This window comes from Drosophila nasuta, chromosome 3, assembly GCF_023558535.2.
Source record: "Drosophila nasuta strain 15112-1781.00 chromosome 3, ASM2355853v1, whole genome shotgun sequence".
Classification (NCBI taxonomy): Eukaryota; Metazoa; Arthropoda; class Insecta; order Diptera; family Drosophilidae; genus Drosophila; species Drosophila nasuta.
This window is the reverse complement of record NC_083457.1, coordinates 20,018,828-20,038,944: the sequence shown is the minus strand read 5'-3', so window position 1 is coordinate 20,038,944 and position 20,117 is coordinate 20,018,828. Positions and strand designations below refer to the sequence as shown.

General features: G+C 33.9%; 1 protein-coding gene across 6 annotated transcripts in view; it reads left to right on the top strand.

Moving 5' to 3' along the window:
* Positions 1–7,135: 7,135 nt before the first annotated feature.
* The window catches only part of LOC132789628 (POU domain, class 6, transcription factor 2), a 100,816-nt gene continuing 87,834 nt past the window's right edge, over positions 7,136–20,117 (top strand). For 3 of the 6 annotated variants that reach the window (XM_060797764.1, XM_060797765.1, XM_060797767.1), the window contains exon 1: positions 7,136–7,785. The gene's annotated coding sequence lies outside the window, so the exon portion shown is untranslated. The remainder of the gene's footprint in view (positions 7,786–20,117) is intronic. The other 3 variants (XM_060797763.1, XM_060797762.1, XM_060797761.1) reach the window with 1 other exon arrangement.

The window sequence follows — 20,117 nt, the reverse complement described above, 5'->3', positions numbered from 1 at the left end:
GTATTTGACTATTTATCGTTCTTTTTTTTTGCGAACAAAGCTGATAATTTTTATAGACCACGGCGAGTAAGAGGCAAGGGGCCTCAAATAGCTCATAAACTTCACTTATGCATTTTTGCAGATAGACTGGAGTGGCTCATTAAGATGGATATCTGATTTCCCATGAAAAATTGCCTTTAATCAAACTGCAAAATTGCTTTTCACACCTCACAGCAATATGAACTCTAAAGCTACAGAAGAAATATGTTGTCATTTGGAGTAGGATTATCAATCAATTAAAAGGAGCTACAATAATATTCATTGCAAGTGAAGAACATATTTAATTTTAATTTAATATTAAAGTTTTGTGATTTTTATAAATCAAATGGAAAACTATGTTTAAATATATGTACCATATTATTAAATAAAAAAATAAAAAATATAGATTTTCAATAAAATACTCTTTCAATTCAACTAAAATTTTTGGAGTGTAAATATTATATATCATTTAAACATATTAAAATCATGCTTAAAATTACAGTTTTTTGAATTTAAAATTACAGAATTTTTGAATTAATATATATATATATATGTACTAAAAAATGTAATTTGTTATTGTTGCTTAATAATTTAAAAGTTTATCAAAGTTGTAAATGTTAAATGTAAAATAACATCGTTAGCGTCTGTAATGTAATACGATTGTATCTTTATTTTGTGTTAACCAACACTGAAAACGTTATCGAAATATTTATTAAATATTAAGCGTCACCATAAAAGTAAAAGGCCACGAACACGAACTTTTTTAAGGTCTTTTGTTAAAAATTTACATTAATGAGAATAAAAGAGAAGTGTTTAAGCGGCGTAAATACTTTCAGCATCATTATTATTGACAATGTTGTTAGAGTTTATATATATACATATATTTAAAAAATGTTACATTTTAAAACTTAAATATTTATAAATATTTTGTTTTTTTTGTTAAATTATAAAAGAAATTTAAACATTATTGTAATCGGAAAAGATTAAAAACATAAATAGTTTTCAAGTCGCCTAGAATTTTGCGATACTGCAATTATATATGTAAATTAAAAGAAGCTTGATTAATTGTTGTATTATACAAATATTAAGATTTATCCCAAATTAAATATTTCTTATATATACAAACTTATATACAAACATATACATAGAGATATATATTATACATCTTTTACATACATTTATCTTCAAATTTAATATTTGAACCTTGTGCTTTTCTCGCTTGAAATTAATACTTTGAATACTTAAAAGGTATTTTAGTAGAATTTTCAAAAAATTGAAAAAATTTTAAAGTTATGTCCTTAATTTCTAAATTTACAACAGTACTTTAAAGTTATTGGAAATTTTTATTATTTTTAAATTCATAATAATCTGCAACGATTTTCAACTACTTGATGTTGAGCAAGTATTTTTAATATAATCGGCAATTTGAATATTTAAAGTGGCAGTCATTCTACAATTTCAATCCGTTTATTTAATTAACTCAAACTCAACAAATTGTGAAATTAATTTTAAAAATTTATGTTCTCTAGATATTATCAAATTCGAGAAGAATCAAGATAAATTGAAGTTTCTATCATAAGCTGGACTATTAAAACAACATTCATTTTAGTTTCGATAATTTGTTATGGTCAAGCGATAATTTGTATCTTATTTGAGTGCAACGTGCAGCTGACGAGTTTTTAGTAGATTACTGCAAATGTGGTCAAAATGAGCCCGATGGCGTTTTAGCCATATATATTAGTTAGAGACATGAACGCGACGAAGATTTGCATTTAATTAGTGTACAGAAAGAGGGAAGGGGGCAAGAAACTGGACAGTGAATAGAATGGATGGGCTCCAAAAAGCCACTCAACTTAACTTAGCTCAGCTCAGCTTCAGCTTCAGCTTCGTCTCAACTCAAATGCCGCTCGGAGCTGCGTGTGTGTTCCATGCGAAATGGAATGGCAATGATAATTACAGAAAGCATGTAAACACTTGGAGTCGGTGGGAGTTGGAGAGAGGCGAAGGGGGAGGCAGACAAAGCCAGGGAAGGGAGTGGAGGACTCACAGACAGGCCATGACAAGCAGCACAGCAACAGCAACAACTACAAATTGCCAAAGAGAAAGAGAGAGAGAGAGGAGCAGAGAATGTGCTAGAAAACGTTAATTTCAAATTTATGTAGAGCGTCGAGTTTCCTCCTCAGTTTGTTGATGAGGCTCGGAGCTGCTTCGAGCTGCTGCCTAGCTGACTAGCTGGCTGGCTGGCATTGGCCAAGAGAATGAGAGGCAGAGGCAGAGACAGAGGCAGAGGAATCATCTCAGCTGCCCCACCCCCTTCCATGCAGCTGGCATCACACTCGACTCTCGACTCTCGACTCTGCAGCGAGCAGCAAGCAGCAAGCAAAGCAGCAAGAAGTTTCCAAGATGCCCGCAGGGCGCGTGCTGAATTTAATCAGTTTGTTGGCCATGGCCTGAACGGCAACGTAACGAATGACAATCAAGCCAAGATGGAAAGTGGGCAGCCTGCCCCCCCTCTCTCTCGCTCTCTCTGCTTGCCAGGCTCTCTCCCTTTGCTGAGGCTGCCGGCTAACGTAAATTAGACGATGGCTCGCCAGTGCAGCATTTAACGGTAATACAATTTTATAGCTGCCAGTAAAACGCTGCACAAAAATTAGACATAAAGACAACAGCAATGTGTGTGCAACGCAGGCAAACGACTCTGGCAACAAGAAGAAGAAGACGAAGAGGGGTAAAGTGCGGGGGTGGCGAAGGGGGAACGAGAAGGCAGAGAGACAACGTGAAAATTTCGAAAATTAAGTTGATGAGTCGGCTAGGCTGAGAGCAAAGCAGAGCCCCCGTCTATGCCAATGTCCAGGCCAAGGCGGATGACAACGACAACGACAACGAACTGAAGTGGCAACAGCACTTAAATATTTGACCAAATTCGGCTAAAACAGCCACTCTAGAACGCAAATTAGCTAAGCATTTGCTAACCTGGCAATACCCTTTAAATAGATAATATTATGATATATATATCTCACAAATATTATATATTTACATTCCAAATTTTAAATATAAATATTATTATATATTTCATTCCATTATCAAGAAATCTAAATTTATCAATCAACAAATTTTGAATAATATTATATTCTAATATAATATAATATAATATAATATAATATATATATAATATAATAATTATTATATTATAATATTATTTAAATACAAAATTACATACTATTACATATTTAGTTCATATTTTAATCAAAGAAATCCAAATTTATCAGAATTGTATATGCAACTTTTGAAGAAAAATGTAATTTTTCTTTGCCAACATGAATAAAAGAGTTATAAAAAAAGAACCGAATCTTGAATCAAGTCTAAATTTAACTCAAAAGATAAATTCTTGAATGTAAATAAGAATCAGAAGTATAGTCATAATTTCAAAAACATTTTTGATTGGCCATCCTTGCAATAAAATTGTTTTACATAAATATATTCTTGTTGTAAAACATTTTTGATTGGACGTCCTTGCAAAAATTGAACAAAAATATAAAATATATTATTTCTTATTCTTATGTTAAGAATACAAAGTTGTCAAAACTGTACCCAGAAAGCTCAGCCTTTGATAAAGATGAAACATTCTTAGGTTAAGATTGTTAAAAAACTTAAAAATCTTTTTCTATTAATTTGCAATAAGTTACTTATAAAATTGTACTCCAACCACATAAGATACTTAGTCTATAGGTTTTCAAACTTAAGATTGTTTTTCTAATTTCACTCTTTATTTTAATATTTTAAATGGAAAATATATATATATATATATATATATATATATATATATATAATCTAGTTTCTAATTTTTAGTTAGTAATTTCTAGTTAGTATAATATTTTATGCAGCGAAGTTAGTCTTTATTTTTTTAATTATTTGTTAAAGATTTGAATTAGATACATTTTAAAATAATTGGAAAATCGTCATATAATATTTTTTTGTGAAAAATTTGTTATTTGCGTTTGAAATTTTGATTTACGCTAATGTTTGTTCATCTTTTATTTTCTTTTTTGTTTTCGTACATAAATATATTATATTTATTTTCTTCTTACTCGTAACATCAATCTTTTGTATCATTCAGCAAACAAATAAATTCCGAAAACAACTTAAATTTTAAATGAGAAATAAATAAAAATAATGAATCGTAGACAGATTCACCATAATTGTTGTTATAAATGTTGAAATAATGTTGATTTATTAACGAATCTCAAGTAAACATTTGTTAGTTTCGTTGCATTGTACGAATGTGTTGACAAAGTTTTCAGACTTGCTTTTTAGTTAAGTATAGCACACAACAATAAACAAGAATTGACGGAGTCTGCGGTGGGTACAGACGACAAGAAGAGAGTCAAGAGACGACGACGTCATCGACACCTCCGATAACTGAGCGATAGCTGAACTCAAACTCAAACTGAGGCTGATGCTGAGGTGGGTGGCAACACTGGCTGTGGCTGTGGCTGTGACTGTTGCTGTGGCTGTTGCTGTGACTGTGGATGGACGACACTAGACAGAATCCAGTCTGAGTCTGACTCCGAGTCCGAGTTTGAGTCCGAGAGACCGACCGGTTGCAGAGACCGCACGAGTTGGCGTTGCTGTTGCTGTTGTTGTTGCTGTTGCATCTTCTGCCCTGCAACTGGTCAACTGGCCAGGGAGGAGTGGAGAGGCGTGGGGGAGAGGAGGAGGCTGGTTCAGTTTGGCTTGTCTAGTGACTTGACTGTAACCTCATTGACCAGAAAAATGCAAGCAACAACAGCAACAGCAACAACTGAGTAGACAACAAAACATCAAATGTGAATTAGTGCACAAGGTAGCACAGAGAATGTCCTGGCCAAGTGGACCGAAAAGGGGATGGAGGGGGTGGAAGTGGAGTTGTAGTTGGAGGTGGTGTCGGCAGTTGGAGCATTTTGCAAATGCTCCATATTTATTGGCACTTTTTGGTTTGTATCCAAGTCGAGGCAATACAACAGGGCGAGTGAGTGGGAAGAGTGAGTAGAAAGAAGCAGCAGGCGGAGATGGGATCGGAAATAGAAGAGCAATTGGAGATAGTTGACAAACTCAGCCAAGAAAGAGTGCGGGATGGATACACTCAACATATACTATACAGCTGATGATGAGTTTGAATGAGTTGATGGCTTCGACTGCGGATTGGCATTTTAATTATTAATTTCTTTGCAATTGAGCTCCTTTTCAATTCAATGGATGGCGACGACAGTTGATAAATGCGACTTTCAAACAAAGCCAAATCAAATTGCTTCAATAATTATATGGAATCAAAATTTAGATTTATTTTTAAATTTATAATTATAATTTAACTAGATTGTCATTTATTATTTTTATTTTCATACCATACCAAACTATCCCATTCCTTTCATACTATACCATACCGTACTCTACCACATTATACCATACTATACCATACCATATCATACTATACCAAACTATACCATAATATACCATACTAAACTATAGTATACCATACTATACTATATTATTCTATACCATACCATACTATGTATACCATAATAAGCCATAATAAACCATACTATACCATAATATACCATAATATACCATAATATACCATACTATACCATACCATACCATACCATACCATACCATAAAATACCATTCTATACCACAATATACCATCCTATACTATAATATACCATATTATACCATACTATTCCATATTATACCATTCTATAACATATCATACCAAAATAAGTGTCCAGCAAAGAGATTTTTCGTTGTATGCAAATTTCTTCATCTAAATTTTTTTGAATTTCTAAAGCTCAATTAAAATTAAAAAAAAAATTATGTTAATATTGAAACTGTAAATTCTATTTAATATAATATTTACTGTTGCAACATTTCTTTGATAACGGAAAATGGGAGAATAGATTGTCAATGCAAATGAGCAAAAGAAAATGAATAAAATACTATACAAGAATGAATAGAAATGCAGCTAAAATGTGGTTGCATATTTTACGAATGTAAATGATATTTTTGTATCATTCACATTGCAAACCTCAAAACATTTTATACTCAAAAATGTTAAATATGTAAATAAAAATTAGCAGTCAACTAACCCACGTGCCTTTTCCCCTCAGTGGTCATCAGTGCACCCCCAACACCCAACCCTATGCTCATCTCTTATGACACCAACTGCCGGCAACAACAAATTCTCAACATTTGCGCTCACACTGCATGCTCGCTCGCTCTCTCGCAGCTCCCACACACAAAAAGAGAGACACACACACACGTGCACGCACACTCACACTCACTCACTCACTGGAGCTGACTCGTCAAGTCTGGGGAGGGGGCGAGAGAGATGGGCAGCTGGAGCTTCGTCAAGTGTTCACTTCTCCTGCACTGAAAACAGTTATAAATGCTGCCCACGTTGACGTCGCTGTGCAGTCGCAGTCGCCGTCGTCGTTGTCGTCGCTTTTGCTGTTGCAGTCATTGGCAGCAGCAGCGCTCATTTGTGCGCTTAATGACGTCATTATTTTTATTTTAACAACACTCGGCAGCGGGCGGAGCAGCGACGCAGTAAAATACGACGACTAGTGCGAGTATTTCAATGGTGCATGTTGTGTGTGCGCTGCGCTCCTGCGCAGTCAACGACGACGTTGACGTTGCTCGCGTTTTGTTTCACATATTAGCTGAGACAAGACCACAGGGCAACCAGCCCACCACCCCCTCGCACTCAACCCACCAAAGCAACCACTCGCTGCTAGCGTCGACGTCGGTTTGACTCTGTCTGGTTTTGTGCTCTCGCTCTCTTACTCTCTCTCTCTATCTCTCTCTCTCACTCCTTCTCGCTCTCGCACTCTCTCTCTCTGTCTATCTCTCTCGGGATTGAATCTCACTCGCTTGCTCCTGCTAAGCTTTGGGCCACTTGCTTCGGCTTCGGAAACGGCTTCGGCTACATTTTTGTTTGCTCGTGTTTGTCGTAAGTCGTCGTCGTTGTTGTCGTCGTCGGCGTCGTCGTGTAGTTGTCGTGGGCTGTTGTTGTTGTGGCCGCGCTTTGCTACTTATGTTGATGATTGTTGGGGGTCCAAGCGCCGTTTGTGCGCCACACGTTCATTCAGTCTGTGGACGACTTTGCGCCTGTACGTACCACTCACGCACCGTTACGTTGCTGAGCGCGCACACACACAAACACACATACATTGATAATAAACACGCACGCATACATCGCAAGCAGCGCGTGTGCATTTTGCATTTTGGCATTCCACTGCCGGCGTGTGCCAGGCAGAGCAACATTTAACAGCTGCAACAGCAACTGCAACTGCAACGCAACTGCAGCCTGAACAAAAGTATTCCAAAGATTTCGCGCGCGCCTATCTCAAGAAATCGTCGCGTGTGGCTCAACAACAATCATCCAGCAAACATCATCAATAACAACAACAACAACTGCTAATGCAGCCTCTTCTCAGAGTGTGTGTGTGTGTGATTAAAAAGTGCAACCGAATGTTCGATTAATTACTCTGATTATCGGTTTGATCGCTTATCTCTCAGTTCGCTCAGTCTCTAACTCTAAAGTGATAATTCAAATCTTAACTCTAATCAAAAGTTCTTACTCAATACAATCCTTAAGAGAAACAAATATTATCAAATTAACGCTGATTAAAGTGCAATAAATTCAACTAAAGTGAAGATAAGAAAAGAACAAAACTTCTAAAAGTCCAACAAATCAATCTTCAATTGCAGCTTTAATTCTACAAAAAGACGGTAAATTCTACAAATTTCTAAATTTATTGAAATATATATGTATATGAAAAGTGATTAAAATAATTAAAATGAAATGACATTAAAATTGGTCTAAGTTCATATAATCAATCTTATTTAGTTATAGTTCTATTGTTGGGTGTTATTCAAAAACCGGTTTAGAAAATATTAAAATTAAGATATTATAATATCGAATTTCCTCTCTTATTTAAAGCCTTAATCCGATTAGACTTAGTAACAATAAGAAAACTTAAAAAAGAATTATTTGCATTGCTGATTTTAAATCAATAAATTGATTTTTTAAGACTTGAAATTTAGCAAATCTCAGCTTTGTGTTTAAGTATCACTTAAAAATCATTAGGATAAATCTTAAAACTTCGATTCTCACGCACTTTGCGAACGTCAAAGTAAATGCAAGCTGTGTATGTAAATCTTGACTCGGCCTTGACATCGTAATGCAGCAAAATACAATAAATTGATGTGATTTTTATGCAAAGAGTTAGGATCGTTAATAGCTTTAATTAAGTATAATTTGCTTGGCACAACATCAATTCGCATTATCAACTGCATTTTAGACATTAAATTGTTGCAAGAGTTCTCTGTTGGCCCTGTTCGTTTTTGGTTTTGGTTTCTGTTCAGCTCAGCTCGATTCCCCCCCTTTGGGGCCTTTGTTTTGCGAGCACAAAAATAGATGCTGGCATCTAATAATAAAAGTAAATACAATAAATAATAATAAAGCAAGCAGTCAAACTAAACTAATCATATATGTTCAACAGCAGCGGCCGCAGCGTTGACAATTTGCAACAATGAGTCGCTCAAATGTATCTGTGAGATACTAAAATAAAAATGATGTAGAAAAAAAAACGCAACTCTACACATAAATAGTTTAATGTGCTAAGGCTTGCAAATGATGCAACCCCACGAAAAAAATACGAAAAAAAAAGGAAAAAATACAAATAAAATGAGAAAAATGGAAAACAGAAAAATAGATATCTAAATATTACAATTGCCATTTGAATGAGTAGCGGACGTTTTGCAAAATGCGCGCGCGCCGCCCGCTTGTAAAATGTATCTACGAGATACAATAAGCAGCAATTCACACCAACAACTACAACAATGGCATTAGTAATAATCAGTTTCATTTGGTAGCCGCCACAACCTGCGCGTTACATTTTTCCCAGTGTGTCCAAGCTCCACACAAATTATCATCTACTACTACTATATTGTAGTAGTGGCTATCATTGTATCTCTGTAAATGTATCTGTATCTGTAACTGGCTACAAAGTATCCACAGGGCATGAGCTCGACTTGCACTAAGTGCATTGCATTGTTAACCGCTGCTGTTGCTGCTGCCGCTTGGCTCGTTCATTTAATTAAATATAATTAGCTGCATTAATTGCAAATTAATACCGAGTTTAGTTTTGTACTCAGTATTGTTGTTGCCAGGCAACAACAGTCGCTGGGTCGCTCGATCAAACAGGGTTGCAACCTGCAACTAGTTTTCCACGGCTCGTTATCGCGTAATTATTTAGCTGGTCGACTGCTTGGCGATTGGTGCCACAGAAATTTATGCGGCAATCACAATGACATTCATCATTCAACATTCAGCATCCTATTCAATTTTACGAATTGGTGAATTCTATTCTCGGTGCCATTTGCATTTAATGAAGTCATTATCATTTGTTCTGCCTCCAAACTAATTAAGTAATTCTTACAGAGATTCGCAGTGAATTCGTTTTCTTATTTACAATTCGATCGACTAAAGACCAACACTGAAATGCCGTCGGCAAAGTTGTTTACCAGATCAGTCAGATATCAAAACAGAGATATTAATCAGTTCAAATTCCATTTGCAACAAATTAATACAAATAATTTGAATAGAAAATTTATTGTGTACTTGATCCACATCATTTATTCAAATTGACATACTGACAGAATAATTACTATAGAAATATTAATTTAATACAAATTAAAAATATTACATAAAATAATACATTGTATGTGGAGTATTAAAGTCAACATTATTCATTAAAACGGCAATTAATAAGAACTAATTTGAATATGAAATTATTGTGTACTTAAGATCAAAAGTAGTTTACTCATATAACACATTCATACTGGAATGATGAAAATTTTAATTTACATTTAATTCAAATTATAGATTTAAGTAGTAAATACATCAGATATTTAGTATTAATCTAGTTTATTTTCTTATTTTAATAATGACAACTACAAAACATTAAAATTACAGATTTGAATATCAAACACTTCAAATATTTACAAAATGACAACTATTAAACTTTAAAATTATATTTAATACAAATTACGGATTAAAATACCAAACGCATAAGATATTTAGTATTAATTTAGTATATTTTCATTTTTAATTAATGATCAAATGACAACTATAAAACATTCAAATTACACATTATACAAATAACAGATTTGAATACCAAACATATCAAATATTTATCAATCTAGTATATTTTCATATTACAAAATGACAAAGTGCAAGACATTGTAATCCAAAATACTTATTTAAATACTAAACACATATGATATTTAGTATTAATCTAGTATATTTTGTTTTTCAATTAATGATAAAATGACAACTATAAAACTTTCAAATTTCACCATATGCAAATAACAGGTTTAAATACTAAACATATCAAATATTTATGAATTTAGTATATTTTCATATTACAAAATGACTAAGTGCCAAACATTCAAATTGCATTCAAATACAAAATTCATATTTAGATACTAAAAATATCAGATATTTAGTATTTATTTAGTATATTTTATTATGAGAGTTGTCATTTTACCGACAACTACAAAAATTTTAAATTACACTTAATACAAATTACATAATAGCTATGAAACACAAATAAGATAGTTAGTATTAACTTGGAATATTTAGTATAAAAATTCAACATTTCAGACATTTAGTATACAATTAGTATATTTAGTATTAAAATTCATACAATGAAATATTATTTACAAAAATTGTTTTCAAGTTGGATTGCAATTCAAAATGTATTCAGCATTCGAAATACGAAATGATTCATTGATTGTGAGATTAGAACATCCAAAATTATAATTGCAGCAGATGGAATATTTTTGTCAGACAAAAAAAAGTGTCTACACTTTATTTGCAGCCACATAATAATGAGCAGTCCAGAGAGAGGGGAGATAGAGACTGTGAGTAAGTGATATCGAGTACGTTTTCCACATATATATAGCCTTATTATACAGTTTTTCCGTTTACGAAAAGTATTTTAATGATATTGCGCCTCATCATCAGAGAAATCCATTAAAGCCGCATATATGCTGAATGTTGTTGGCCAGGTTTAAATGCATAAATAGCTGCACGGAAAATTTTGCTTGGCAAAATAAAAAGCAAAGAAAATCAACAACAATTATTAGATATTAAATTAAAATTAAAAATCGTTGTTGCACTTTGCGTTTGCATTTGGTTGCAGTTGCTGTTGCTGGTGTTGTTGTTGCTGCTGCTTCTTTTATGACAAACGGATGACGAACGCATAAAAATGCAGCAAATGCGGCACAAGAAACGGCTACGAAAATCAGCAAACAGGCAGCAACAACATTAAAAATAACCAAAAGCCAGCGGCAATTGCGATTCCTCTTCTCCCCACCAAGAGGCAGCAGCAACAACATTCAACAGGCAACTTGCAACAGGCAACAGGCAACTCGCTCTTCGTCCGGCGTCACGTTGTCACTTTAAGTAGGCAAATCGTAAAAACGCCAACTAGCAAATAAAGAAAACAACAGCAACGGGAGAAGACAAAAAGCAGCCAAGAAAAGTGCGTAATTATGTGCAGATATTTTTTTCGGCCAGCAGCTGGCGAAGAAAAACCGCCCACAAGCTAATCCAAAAGATCCATTGCTGCCCTAATAAATCTCCGAATGGAAGTAACTCACTTCGTGCCACATGCCACATGCCCATTCCACATGCCTCTTCACTTGTTGGGGGGCCCAGCAGATTAAACAAAATTAAAATGGTAATTACCTCTCATAAATGAATTGCACGACAAAAAACACGTCGCGAATCGTGAAGCAGGAGTATCTTGAAAGGATTTTCGCTTTTTTTTTTGATGTGCTAGCCAATTTGCAAACTCGGGTGGTTTTTAATGTTTGCATTTTTATTGCGGTTAAGCAGGAAATGCATCTCAATTGTGAAAGGCGCCAGCCAAACGAGCCAAAAACGTCATCAAAGCAAAGCAAAGCAAATGCAGAAGATGCTGCCATTTAATGATGTAATTAAGTACTTGATTAGACCATCTGCATAATAAGCCATCAGATTGAGTATTTGTATTTGAATTGTCTGGTTCAATTCTGATTCAAATTGTATCCAATATTTGAAAGGCATAATTCTACTTTATCTTTGTAAATTGATTATTATATCTCTAATATGTGATCAACTTTTTTAATAAGATGTGAAAATATAAATTAATGTGTAATTAAATCGATTTAATTTCTTATAATATTTGTTAGCAACTAAACAGAATTTATCAAGTTGAAGAAATTTTATAAGAAGAAGAAGAAATATTTCTCGCATATCAAAAAGTTATTGACATCATCATTTAATTTTGATGAATTTAAAAGTACTTAAATTTTGATGTCTCTAATGCTCAACACAATGATGTGTGGAATTTATCTACTTTAATGAGAGTATGAACAAATTAATTAGAATTTTACTATATATAAAAGAAATTTCAGTCACATAGTAAATTTATCATTAAATTTGCCATGGTTCACAAATCTCACAAAAAATATTCAAGTGATAAAATCCAAAATTTTGGTAAAGAACTTGACTGTAAAAAGCTTAAGAAAGTATTTAAATGTGAACTGAACTTTTATCATAATGTATATAATTTAGTCAAAAAAAACAAGTATTGTTTGAAATATGTTTTAAAGGATGATCTTCTGAATCTATTTCATTGGATGGATTCAAATAAAATTGAGATACGTGAAATGAGTTTATGTGAATTATTCTTATAAAATGTTATAATTTGAATAGCATAAAATGATCTTTGGCATTTATTCAGATAGACGTCCGTATATAATGATGGAATCTAAAATTTTAAAAATTTGATACCAACTTTATTCTGCTATTCTTTTAATATGTTAATTATAATAGAATGAAAAGTCTTGTGAAGTATTAGCAAATATATTATTTAAGCAGCATAGATTAATTGGGTTGCTTTAAATATTTTATTACTACATGTTATTCTTTTAAAATTTAAATGCTTTTTCAGAATAAAATATTCTATGGTATTTATTTCATTAGGCGGTCAATTGGTGAACTTAAATTTAACCATAATCGCCATCTAAAACTAAAATACCTCTGATAACATAAAGAGTACTCTTTAGTTGATTATGTTTACCCTTCGAGTAATTATTTTGTATAGCATACCTATGTGTGGCACTAAGTGTTGATGCTGGGGCAAGAACAATTATTTGATTAAGCGAGTTGTAGCACCATCAGAGTGTGTTACAACTCTATGAAAATACCTCTGCGGCGAGTGGCATGCGAGTGGCAAGTCGCATGTTGCAAAGCCCACACAAAAAATACCAAAGCATTTTGCGACGATCCAAAGTGCTAAATGCACACACAGCAAGTCACATCTACACACTCATTTAATAATGAACAATAATGAACAGTAATAATAATCAACACAAAACGTGCAAAGAGTGGGAGAAAGAGAGAGAGAGCGAGAGAAATGAAAAGATAAAGATAGATATATAGAGAGAGAGAGGGACACAAACGAATTTTTATCAACGAACGCGCATCATTTCAATTAAGAAAATGTCACAAGCGTCCAAATGGAAGCGGTAGAGAAAACACGCAAAGAGCAGCAGGAAGACACGCTAGAAAGAGAAGGAGTACATATTGAAAAAGAGAGGGGAATATAACGAGCGAGAGAGAGAGAGAGAGATGCGCACTTTCATTTCAACTGGCGCCGAGAATTCAACTGCAATAACTTGGCTTGATCGGCATCGTAACATTCCCCTCTCCCCTCGTTCCCCCACTCTTTCATCCCATCTTTCTTCCATTTTAATGGCTTATTTTTGGAGTCATTTCTTCTAATTAATGCGAATTGTCACACGCTAGAAACACAAAAAAAACGGCAACCGTCTTCGATTCGCCTTCATTCATTACATTTTGTTGCTATTGTTGCTCATTCTTAATTAGCAATTAAATAATTTATGCTTTGCGTTTTCACTTCATTCCAAATAACGAACATGAAACAATAATTATTTTTTTTTTCTGTTTTTCTATTTCATTCGTTTTGTAGCCAAAAAGTATTTTGCTCAATTAGCAATTAAAGTTCTTCATAGACCATTGCGTGAGCCCAAAGTCGACAATGCTCTTAACTAGCGCTACTTAAACACGACTCTCTATTCATTTGGGGGTTGATAGCAGTTCCATTTGATGGATGGATAGCAGATAAATGCCATTGATAATGCGAGTGTGTCGTGTGCTCAACTGAACCCCAGTTAATCGCACTGCATTTCCCATTAAACGATGAAGAGCGTGAAAAACCAGAGAGCAACATATGTACTCGAAATGTTAATGAGATCACAAGATTGATTTCAGTTTAGAGTTATAGAAAAAGTTGTTAACTTTCTCTAATGCTTATATAGTTTTATATCTTTTAAGTTTTAAGACAAGTTGTAAACTTCCTCAAATGAATACATATTTAAATACATTCGACATCTGCAATAAGCAAAAACTTCATTAGAAGATCGATTATTTTCCTCTCCTTCTCATATGTACTCGAAATGTTAATGAGATCACAAGATTGATTTCAATTTGTAGTAAATTTCAAATGTATTTAGAATTATAGAAAAAGTTGTTAACTTACTCAAATGTATATATATTTATTTATTTGTTTTAAGTTTTAAGATAAGATGTAAACTTCTTCAAATGAATAAATATTTGAATACATTCGACATCTGCAAGAAGCGCAAACTTCATTAGAAGACTGATTATTTACGCACTTCTTATATGTACCCGAAATGTTAATGAGATCACAAGATTGATTTCAATTTGATTTAAATGTCAAATGATTTTTCGAGTTGTTAACTTATTCAAATGCTTATACATTTTCTTATATTTTATGTTTTAAGTCAAGACTATATTAGAATTACTTTTCAAAGATGACAACTTGTTCAAAGAAATAGCTATTTAAATACATTCGACATTTTCAAGATGAAAAAAACTTCATTAGAAGTCAGATTATCTGGTATATTTTGTATTTTTTGAATGTAGTACTATATCATTATACTAAATATAGGCTTTAGTATATTTTAGTAATTTTGTGCTTTATTGATTTGGTATATTTTCATAACATAGTATTATTGAAAATGGATAGCGGGTATTTTCACATTTTCGTACTTGCTTAAATTGTTGTAGAATTTTTTTTATTATTTTTACATTCGAGATCTTCACGATGAGAAAACTTCATTAGAAGACAGATTACCTGGTATATTTTGTATTTTTTGAATGTAGTACTACCTTCTACCTTCGGTATATTTAAGTAATTTTGCAGTATATTAATTTGGTATATTTTCAGGATATTGTATTATTGAAAATGGATAGCGGGTATTTTCACATTTTCGTATTTGCTTAAATTGTTGAAGAATTTTTTTTTATTATTTTATTATTCGAGAAAACTTTATTAGAAGACAGATTATCTGGTATATTTTGTACTCTATGTAATATTTTGAATGTAGTACTATGGCCATATACCAAATATAGCCTTCGGTATAGCTCGGTATTTTTGCGGTATATCAATTTGGTATATTTTGTAAATATGATATTATTGAAAATGGGTAGCGAATATCTGACTGTGGACTGTAGATTGCTAATGTGTTTGTTAACTTCCTTAATGCTTTTTATACATTTTAATGATCAAGCATCTATAATCAACTTTTTAACTTCCTTAAATGTATTTGAATACATTCGACATCTTCAGGAAGAGAAAACTTCATTAGAAGTCCGATAATTTCCACCCCTTCTCGAATGTCCCGCAACAAGCGGCTTAGCCACTTTAGTCGTAAAAATATAACACCTGCTTATCTCCAAGCTGACCAACTGACAGCCAAATGGCAACACCAAACGATATCATCCCCAATCCAAGCTCCCCCTCACACACACAGACACACACACTCACATTCACCCACACCAAAAGTAAACTAAACCACAAGCAACCCAAAGCAAAACCGAAAACATTTCTCAAACGTTCGCTGAGTACCAAAAAAAAAAACAAATACAAAAAATATATATATTCAAAGTGGAGAGTTGAGAAAACCTGACCTAACCCAGACCAGAACAGAGCTGAGCTGGGTGCAAATACCGTAAAAACACTTTACGGAATTTCTCAACGCCTGGTAAGCCGTGGCACGGGCGTAAAATCAACCCCAAAACTTAACCAAAGTAACTCCAAACGCAAAGTCGTTAAAGTCGCCGTTGCCAACAGCCGACGGCAAAAGAATCCCATGGAAATCGACGAAGTCGAAGTGGAAATGGAGGATGGGCTAAATCTTTAAAAACATTTAACGGATTTGGGTCCTTTGGCGAATGCTTGTTTTTTTTTTCTTGTATGTTGGGGGCGTTGGCAATGTTTTCATTTTACATGCATTATCCTGGCCACCAAAGTGTTGACATTAAAATAATAATTTTAATTGCTTCAAATAACACACAAGGTCCCACATCTTTTTTTCCAACGACTTTGACCCAGGCCAACTTTTACATTTCTATTTTTTCCCGTTGTGTTCCATGTGCGAAAGGGTCTAAGGGATTCTCTGTATGTATGGTTGGGTCTATTTAAACACAAAGGGTAATTAACATTTTCCTTGCCCTGGCTCTCTACGTAGAGGATAAGCAGCTTGTTCAAAGTCAAAATGAGCTTCGGGTTCCAGGGTCCAGTTCTCGCATTTCTAGTTGCTAGAGAAAAAAAGGACCACACATTACACATTTGGTGGCTTTTTTTTTGCGGTTTTTGCATTTGGTTTAACTTGGCTGGTGGTAAATGGCCTTTTGGGGTAAATCTTTCTCTTTCTCTGTGCGGTGCAGCGACCGCCTTTCAACACCTTTAACAAAGCGTGAATTAAGTGCTTGAGATTTGGCAACACTTAATGCAAACAAATTTTTGAGTTTGCCCCATGCAACATGTGGCATTCTCTGGGTCACTCTTTCTCTCTCTCTCTATCTTGTTCGTTCTTTCTTTCTCCCTTCTTTCTCCATCTCTTCGTGTCTTGCAGTTAATTGCGCAATTAGCTCGACAGTTGTCAGTGCCATGTGACGAGTGTGGCATGTCTCATTAACTGGGCAGATGCTACTCGAACTTCTGTTGTTGCTACTGTTGCTGCCTCGCTTCGGACGCGTGCAAGCTGCAAGTATGTCAAGAGGAGAGAGAGACGGCTTTTAATTGCGTTTAATTAACAAAAATTAAACGAAAAACACTAAAAACATGAGACCAAACTGAAACCGTTAACCGAAAACGGGTCTAACTAATCGGCTGCATTTCGAGTTACAAAAGTTTTCTTGCTCTAATGTATCTAAAAAGATGTAGTTATAAAATACACTATACTCTAAGAGAAGTAATATAACTTAAGATCTGCATAAATTTGTTAATCAAAATGTTATAAATTCATTTTGGTTATTCAAAAACAAGCTAAATGCTTAAAACAAGGTAAAATAATCGATTAATTTATATAATATATCTTAGAGTATTAGAAATCTCTGAGATATATTATATATAATATTCTTATAGTATTGGAAATCTCTATGATATATTATATAGTATAAATATAATAAGACATTTTTAAGCTTTAAATATCTTTAGAAAAAACATATTTTGAGCGAAGGTTTAAAGCTACATTTATGATATAACTCAATCCATCATATTTAACTATATTTTCTTATACTTTACAAGAAATTTCCACTGAGCAACATTTTAAATATTTTATTACAAAATTTGGGAAAAAGATATTTAAAGCATTATTTCTCCTTACTCAAATGTCTGACATGAATACTTGCTGTCAATCATCTTTGATATAATATATGGGGTTCAATTCTATAAATGCATAACAGAATTTTTCTAAAAATATAGTAAAGACTCTGACATCACTTAAACAATATATTATATTTACTTATTGCAATTTTATTCTGTTTCTTTTTATTCTGAAATTAGTTTATATTGCTTTAAATTTACAATTCGCATATCTGATAGCTATCTTTTCTTATGTATCTCGCTGAGCATTTCAATTTATTTTTAGATTTTTCTTTAATACCATCTTCAAGTTTAGCCCTAAAGTTTAACTACTTTTTGTGTTAATCAATACTTTATTTATGCACTACAATTTAGTTGACAGTGGCAATCCGTCATCGTTCTTTTCTGAAGTTACATCGACCACAGAGCGAGAGAGGGAGAGAGAGAAACAGCTGTTTCTGGTTATAGCCTCTTGACTGCCTTTGTCCATTTGCTGCTAACTGAAAAGTCGCCTCTGGTCCGGGCACGATTAACTACATAAACAGCAGCAAACAGTAGCCTTAATTGTTTCGCACTTAATCAAAATGAGCAGCTCAAAGAGAGTGAGAGAGACATTGAAGGGTTAAGAGGCAAGGGGGAACAGCGAGACGGGTCTATCCCATAGAAAGGGAGTCATCAAAGACTTGCCCTGGCCTGGCAAAATGTTTAACCCAAAGTTGGACAAAAGCGTAACGTAGATACTCAGTGTGGGGTGTAGTTGTTGTTGTTGTTGTTAAAAAAGCAAAAAATTGAAAACTAAAGAGCAACTTGGGGCGCACGCCAGTCAGGAAGACGGGACAGACAGACGGACAGACAGACGGACGACGACGACATCAACACCCGGGCAATGTGAAAAGAAAAACGTTTTATGAGCTCATTCACAAAAAGGGACACACAGATACACACACCAACACACACACACACAGACAGACAGACCCACAAAAGGAGCTATTCTGGAGGACAAAACAACCTGTTGCATATTTCAGCACACAAATTTGCCAAAGTGTGGCAGCTCCTTCTCCTTCTCCTCTTTCATTTTATTCTTTCCCTTTTATTTTTTTTGCTCTCCGTCTTTTTATAGGAAATGTAGCACTGACTTGATTCGCTCTGTGGGGCCAACTCAAGTTTTCGTCATCGTCGTCGTCGTGTGCCAAAATTATATGTTAAAGCATCGAAGGCACGAAGGGAGTTTTCCCCTCCCTCTTTTTTTTTTTGTATTTTTCTGTTATTTGGACTTTTGTGTACAAGATTTGTAAACAGGGCCAAAAATTGTTGGTGGCAGAAATCTTTTACTTTTGCCACCTCACTTTGCCTTCGGTGTCCTGCTCTTTGAGCTGCCTGCCAAGTGTCTGTAATTTTTCTTTTAGTGGGTGTTTTAATAGAGTTTTTCCTATTTGACTTGCTGCCTGTCTGGCTGTCTCTCTGTCGGTGTGTGTGTGTGTGTGTGAGTGTGCAGTTGTGTGGGTGGACGACTGCTCTGTGGGCGTTTTAAGTGCGCCTAATGGGCCACTTGAATGCTGCCTGCTGTGGCAAGTTGAGAATCAGTTGATGGCCTCAACTTGTAGCCAGATATGTTAGGTGTGCAGATATTTCTGGCATTTTCACTCAAATTCAAGCTGAAGGTCAACAACTGTACCTGAAGCAACGATAGAGACACAAGTGCTAATAGACTGAGCTGCTCTTCTAGACACAACTACGAGTGTGTGACTCAAAACTTTAGAGTTGCACAGGCGTTGCACTTGCCATTGACTCAAATTTGACGGACGCCAATTCATAGTTTGCCTCAGTAGTTTCTAGTTTTTCTTTTATTTTTTGTTCTATTTTATAGTTTCAATAAAGAAACCTAAACTAATTTGAACTGTTATTTAACATAATATGAAAAGAAGCTTTACAAGTTAACATGATTAACAGATGGTAGATTTGGCAATACAAATTTTAGGTTATTTGCATTGGAATTGTGTCAGACTATAAACTTCTTAGACAATGTTTTAAAGAATGGAAAAATAAAAGATAAAAGAGTTCAGACCAATGTATCATTTCCTACCTAAACTTTTTAATTAAAGAAAGTCAAACAATGAAACAAAATACAAAATTTTTAGTGAAGCGATTAGAGCTTTTTAAAACCACTTCGAAATTATTGAGTATATTATAATAATAATTTCAATCTAAATTAAAAAATTCAATAATTTAAAAAATTTATATTAAAACATGTAAACTTATGTAATAAATCTCATCAATTTATAAAGTGGTTTAAATATGTTACCCATATTATTT